The following is a 7,766-nucleotide window of genomic DNA, read 5'->3' as shown; positions in this document are numbered from 1 at the left end:
GGGCTGCTCTTGAGGCCTGGCCACAATGTTTATCTTGGCATGTCTCTGGCCTTTTGCACAGGACTTTGTCTCTGTTTCCTAGCAGGGTGGACAGGTATATCAGTTGGTCAGAACAAAAAGTTCAGTGTCAAATGATTTCTGATTCTCTTTGAGTTCCCAAGGATATGGATGGCTCAAGGAATGGTGAGAGGGAAATTCTTGGACCACCTGAGACCTTATACAGTTGAGTTTCTGGAAGGCAAAGTCATAAAATAATTGAAATGTTTTCTGTGATTCTCCCACTGGAGATGTATTCTAGCCTGCAATCCTCATCTACCTAAGTGACTACAGAGTTGTAGGCCTAGATTGAAACCCCAGGTCTGCCATTTATTAGCTGTGCGGCCTTGGACAAGTCATAATTACCCTGAGGCTCGGGTTTAAATCTCAGCTATACCACTTAAAACCTGTTTGACCTTGGACAGATTTAACTTCTTTAAGTCTTGGCTTTCTTGACTTTAAACTTCCTAGGGTTGTGAGGGCCAAAGGAGATAAGTAAAGTAAGCATATACTAAGTACTCAATAAAGGATAACTGTTGTTATAAAAATATTTTATTATAAAATAATTTACCTTGCTGTGTATTGTGAGGGTTAAGTCAGAATGTATATCGAAGCACTAAGTGGTGCCCCTAATCTAGTGACCCACTCCTACTTCATACAAGTCCTGAAGATTTGTTTTGCCTATGTGCTATTGTCTCCTGCCACTAAATCTTTTTTTTAAATTTAAGTTCAATTAACGTATAGTGTATTATTAGTTTCAGAAGTAGAGTTCAGTGATTCATCAGTCTTACACAATAGCCAGTGCTCCTTAAGTCATGTCCCGCCATTAAATCTCATCCTACGCCTCATTCCCTTTGAAGCCCTCATGCCCACTAAGGAGATAATTAGAAGTTTCCAATGGTAGAAATCAAATATCTTTGATTTTTTTTAGACATCTAGTATTCTTCTAGTACTTTCAAGGAACATGTGTGCTTAAGACCATTTCTTTCCCTCTTTGTCTAACTCCAAAAATGGTGGCTGGTCTGGCCAATAGGCAGGGACGACATTCTGTGGCACGCTGGTGAGTTTTTTGTAGTAGGGGGAGTCTATAGTGACCCTTAGTGCACTTCATATAGGCTATCGCTTGATCAACCTTTATGGAGCATGTTTTCTGAGGCTGGAACAGAGGCCATGGTTATATGGACAGATCTCCCTCTTTATTCCCAGTCAGCACCAAAAGGGAGATGCATCTCTTTGAGGACTGGTTCATTTAATTCTCTATCCATTTAATTAAAAGAACATTTTAAGTATTTTTCCCCACCTAAAGATCCTGTTCTTCTCTATCCTTCAGCTCCAGAGTGGGACTTTCTCTAACCCAACCTATTCTTAAACAAGCCTCTGAAGCAGAGCCAGTTTGAGAAGCCACTGTAGAAACAGCAGGGTCTCCTCAGACACAGGAGTATGCCTTCCTTTCTTCTCGTTGCTTCTTCATTCCCTCCTTCATCTTTAGTTCATTCACTCACCAGACATTAAGCAGCTAATATGTGCCAGGCAATGAGAACAATATAAAATACAACTCCTACCATCAAAGAGCCTCGTCTAGTAGGAAAAACAAACTTGGAAAAAAATAATGGCAAATACAGAAAGGTGGTTGACATACAACATAGCATAGTATTAGAAGTGTGTCACTCACAAGAGACACACTTTTTTTGGGGGGGTGGCAGAGATGTAAGAGAAATCTTTTTTTTTTAAGATTTTATTTATTTATTCATAAGAGACACACAGAGAGAAACAGAGACATAGACAGAGGGAGAAGCAGGCTCCCCACAGCAAGCCTGATGCAGGACTCATCCTGGGACCCCAGGATCACGACCTGAGCCAAAGCAGACACTCAACCACTGAGCCACCCAGGTGCCCCAGGAAATAGTTACAGGAAAAAAAAATTGGCTTCAGGGGCCAGCAAGCATGAGAGGAGGCATTCCAGAAAGGATTAATCCCTACTCAGAAAGGGAATTGTAGTGGATTGAAACAGCTGGAGCATTGGGCTATTTGTGAATGTGGTGAGAGATGAGACTGGAGAAGGCAAGGTGTAGCTCCTGATGAGCCACACAACCACCTGAGGGATTCAGAGATTTAGAAGGTAGATTTTTGGCTTTTGTCTGCCTTTAAGTGGTGGCTCTGGTTAGAGGGAAGAAAAAATGTTGAGGGATCATTGAGTATGATGGTCAAGAGGGAAATCTTTTTTTTTTTTTTTTTTTTTTTTTAAGTAGGCTCCATGTCCAACATGGGGCTTGAACTCACAGCCCTGAGATCAAGAGTCACATGGCTTACTGAGTCAGCCAGGTGCTCCAAGAAAGAATTCTTGAGAAGTTGTGTGATGCAACTTAGTAAGTTTTGTAGGTAGGACAGGGATACGACCTGTGGACAGAAACAGCTGTGCTTTTGCCAAATGATGCTGGCAGTTATATGCTTAGTGCTCAAGGAGGAGGGGACATGCAGGGAGTATTAGATCATAAGTATAGATATAGTGTAAGATATAGATCTTCTTCACATTTGTACTTGTAAAACTACCTTCACAAGATTTCCTTGGTAATTATCATTCAATTCAATATTAACTATCAGTGAGATTTATAGGCAGTGATGAGACCCTTTAGGAATGTAGCAACCAAAAAAAAAAAAAAAAAGGAATGTAGCAACCAGCATGCATTTGATCCTTACCAAAACTATGCAGGACATATAGGTGAGCCTTCTGGGCTAAAGGTGAACATTTTTCTGCTTCTATCCCTCATCATTTCCCCCTGACCATTCTTGGGTCCTTAAATCTTTAAGGTTGTTGAAAGGCAAAGGGCTCATCTTCTGTAGCTTATTCACAGTGACAAGAATTATAGAGATGTCCCTGCCTGTGGACCGAAATTGATCATAAGCTGTCCCTACAAGGAACTATTACGGAAGGCCATTGCTATAGAGTCTAGAGGGTACATTGGGGTGAATTTGTTTTGAGTATTAAGAATCATCTATTGGCTGGACAAAGGAGTGAGGAACTCTTTACATGTATCTCAACAATAGGAGAGAACAAAGCAAAAGAGACAACATGTTAGGATTCATTTATATATTTATTATAATAAAAATAAGAAGTGTGATAAGATCCTTTAGGATTGACCTAGTCTACCTCTCAACCAGGAATTTAACCAATCATTAAGGTCTTTAAGATAATGTAGAGTCTTTAAGAGCCTGATTTGGTTATTTATATTTTTGTTATAATCTGGAATGTAGACCCAACATTCTACTTAAATAATGGCATCTGTTCCTCCTGGTGCTGCTGTTAAGATATCTAATACCATTCTATTTTGTAGAATTGCTTTACACATTTGAGTTACTTTAGTGTTTAATAATGCAATGCTATTTTGAGAGTCATTTAAGGCCTTAATTGTGTACTTATCAAGGGCTTCCATGTACCATATGAAATTTCTAAAACTTTTGATGGAAGACAAATAGATGTCAGATGGTCATACCAATGGAACGCAGATCGTGTCTATCATTGTTTTAGATATGGAAGATGAACTGGACTTGTGCTAGTTTTAGTGTTACGGCTGTGAATCCAGGCATAACCAAAGTACATCTTCCAATCCAGCCTGGTGGAAGCCATGGCCACAAATTTGGCCCACATAACCATTGTGTTCCATTAGGCGCTAGCCATCTGACATCTGGTTACCTTGTCTAGTCAGTAGCAAACCAATTGGTTGCCTGTAAAATGATGGTAAAATCACTGGCTTCTGAGGGGGGGTGGGGGGAGCCATCCCATTTGGCAAGTACTATTGGACCATGAATCAAGGGTATGGTTTTTCTTCTCCCAGCATAAAAGGGTCTTTTGGCTTAATTGTCCTATTGTGGGAGTAAGCCATATATATCCATCCTATACCTCATATAATCTTTCCTGGGTGCCTTGATAGGAAGAACTACATACTTGGGGAATTTGTTGTCATGAGCCTATCTATTTTGATAGATTGAGGGGTAGCTGGGTGGCTCAGTTAAGCATCTGCCTTCGGCTCAGGTCATGATCTTGGGGTCCTGGAATTGAGCCCTGTATTGGACTCTCTGCTCACTGGGGAGTCTCCCTCTTGCTCTCACACTCTCAAATAAATAAATAATCTTTAAAAAATTATTTTGAGGGGATCCCTGGGTGGCGCAGCGGTTTGGTGCCTGCCTTTGGCCCAAGGCGCGATCCTGGAGACCCGGGATCAAGTCCCACGTCAGGCTCCTGGTGCATGGAGCCTGCTTCTCCCTCTGCCTGTGTCTCTGCCTCTCTCTCTCTCTCTCTCTCTCTCTCTGTGACTATCATAAATAATAAAAAACATTTAAAAAATTATTTTGATAGTTTGAGGATAAGAGAAAATCTTCTCTTTTTTTTAAAGATTTTATTTATTTATTCATGATAGACATAGAGAGAGAGGCAGAAACACAGGCAGAGGGAGAAATAGGCTCCATGCCGGGAGCCCGACGTGGGACTCTATCCCAGGACTCCAGGATTGCACCCTGGGCCAAAGGCAGGCGCTAAACCGCTGAGCCACCCAGGGATCCCTGAGAAAATCTTCTTATGGCCTGGAGAGTCCCATGTAACATCATAGGCAAAGAAACATTCTTTTTATTTTTTATTTTTATTTTATTTTATTTTTTTATTCATGAGAGACACACAGAGAGAAGCAGAGACATAAACAAAGGGAGAAGCAGGCTCCCTGTGGGGAGCCAGATACAGCACTCGATCCCAGGACTCCAGGATCATGACCTGAGCCAAAGGCAGATAGATGCTCAACCACTGAGCCACCCAGGCATCCCAAAACATTCTGTTTAGTAGTAGAAATATCCCCGTATATTCTGGTATTGGACTGACTTCCTGTTGAGTTTGGTTAAAGGTGACTAATGTATACTTGGCCAATGCTTTTACTTGCAATTTTATATCAATAGAGGTGGCTCCCAGGACATATATGGCTAAGGGATAAAACCATTAAGAAGCCTTCTTTGCCTGACATCTACCTTAGCAATATCCTACTTATGAGAAATCACTAGCAAGTGGGAGATAACTTGTCCTGGGAGATAAGAGCATCCCCAAGTGCATTCTTCAATCCAGTTATAGAGAAGGTGGGGCCATCCATTATCTCCACAAGTTCATAGTTAACCCCATGGAGTGGCGTATGCTTTGACTTTAAGGAGTGATTTTGTTTTTTGTTTGTTTGTTTTTAAGATTTTATTTATTTATTTACAAGAGACACAGAGAGAGAGACACAGAGACATAGGCAAAGGGAGGAGAAGCAGGCTCCATGCAGGAAGCCTGATAGGGACTTGATCCCGGGACTCTGTGATCATGCCCTGAGCTGAAGGCAGACACTCAACCACTGACCCACCGAGGCATCCCAGAAATGATTTTGTTATCCCAACCACAAAGAATTGATTAAGGTGACAGCTGAGTTACACAATTGTTGGGGACTCCATCCCATTGTCCAGTTGTTTAAATAATCATATGTCCATGAGGTCCCTTCTATTATCCCCAAAGAGTAATAAGCAGAAAGGCTCTCTGTTTATGAGCTATAATCACAATCTCTCTGCAGTTTACCTCAAGTTGTCTAGCTTAGGCAAACAACAGATATTTGAAGACAATTAATCAAAACTAGATTCTAATATTGAAAAAAAGATGTATTACTGAAACAGTTTTTCTCTCTAAATTCACCCTTATTTCCAGAGATAGTCAAATCAAGACTAATTTTTAAAGATTTTATTTATTTATAAATGAGATTTTATTTTATTTATTTATTTACACAGATAGGCAGAGACATAGGCAGAGGGAGAAGCAGACCCCCTGAGGGGAACCCAACGCAGAACTTGATCCCAGCACCCTGAGATCGGGACCTGAGACAAAGGCAGATGTTCAACCACTGAGCCACCCAGGTGTCCCCTAATTCGGATTTATTTATTTATTTATTTATTTATTTATTTATTTATTTATTTTTAATTCGGCTTTAAAATCAGTCCAGCTTTAACAAACTTGGCCTCAATATTTACAAAAGCTCAGCAAGAATAGTGATTGATCTTGTAAGGGTTTTGTTTTGTTTTTTTATTTGCTTTGCTGGAACTTTTTATAAGGAATCTCTAGCTTGAACTTTTAGTGGCCTCTGGAGGCCAGAGCCAATCCAAATAAATGTCATCAGACTTGCCTGTAATACCTGTAGATTTGGGTATGTTCCTCTTCTCGAGGTCCCCAAAATATCCTGAGGTTCCTGCACTTGCCAGGAAGTGACATTCTTTACTCACATGATAAGACTGTTGGGAACTCTGTGAGCAAGATATCAGGCCACCATTTCCAAGAGGCTCTATTGGCTCCATAAAGTCAACCTTAGTTCCTTAAAGCTGTCTATGCATGTCTCTCTCAAATATGACATTTCAGCTAAAGCCTTGGTAATACTACCAACGTTTCCAATGGTGTCCTGTTATAAGGAGAACAGATTCTTATGAACTAATGCAAATAACTGTAATTGCCATGGAAGAAAAAATACTTATTACGAGTTTCTGATTTTTGGAAGGTTTAGGTAGGGAGAAAAATTGCTTCAATTTGTTCATAAAAAAAAATAAATAAATAAAAAATTAAAAAAAAATTTGTTCATAAAAAAGTATTTTATCATATTCCTATAAGTTATGGATATTTTAATAGAAAACTCATTCATCTGGAGGAGCAAACATTAGAAAACCAGCAATGTTTCAAATAAGAGTTGTAAGAAACTGTATTTGGGGCACCTGGGTGACTCAGTCTGATAAGCATCTGTCTCTTCCGCTCAGGTCATGATCTGAGATCCCAGGGGTTCCTGGGATCCCTGCTCAGTTCGAAGTCTGCTTCTCCTCCCTCTGCCCCTCTCTTCCCCACCTTGCTCTCTCACGCAGGCTCTATCTCGAAATCTTAAAAACAAAAACTTTAAGGAATTTGTATAATTTTTAGAACAATTCTAGCATTTACCAGAACAATGCTAGCTAATGCTTATCATTATTACTTTAACAGTGCTTCCAGTGTCACTTAACACACCAAATAAAAAAGTCTAACAACTAGTCAAAAACTTCATTTATCATTTAAATCTCAGGAAGTGTGTTAAAAATCTTAGAAAGTTTTAAGGCACATATCTAAAAAGGATTACAGACTGTTATAAATTTAATACTAACATTTAACCAAGGGGGCAATAAAGGATTCTACAGGAAGCTCTATAGTTGTTAGTAAGCTCCTTTAACACTGAGATCTTTTAATTTCTTAGGTAATCAAAGAGAAAACATAGAAGCTTTGGTTTTTCTGGGCTGATAGAAAAAGAAAAGAGAAAAAAAACTCTGTTTACATTTTCTTATCAAGAGGAAGCCAACAAGCCAAGAAAACTTGCTCTTTTTAACAAAGAGAAAAGCAGATTCTTTTTTTAAAGTTTATTTATTTATTTATTTATTTATTTGAGAGAGAGTGAGCAATAGAGAGAGAGTACAAGTGGGGTAGGGGGTAGGGGCAGGGAACCTGCTGCCAGTGGGACTCCATCCCAGGATGCTGAGGTCATGCATGACCTGAACCAAAGCGGATGCTTAACCAGCTGAGTCACCACCCATGCCCCTGAAAAGCAAAATTTCAATCTTATACCAGTGTACTTTTAAAATCCACTCATTTCAAGCTTAATCCTGACCACAAGTAAAATTGTCTCCCAAGAGAGAAAAGGTTATATAAAAGAATTTTTGGT

This window comes from Canis lupus, chromosome 17 (assembly GCF_003254725.2).
Source record: "Canis lupus dingo isolate Sandy chromosome 17, ASM325472v2, whole genome shotgun sequence".
Classification (NCBI taxonomy): domain Eukaryota; kingdom Metazoa; phylum Chordata; class Mammalia; order Carnivora; family Canidae; genus Canis; species Canis lupus.
Note: the sequence above shows the minus strand (reverse complement) of the source record.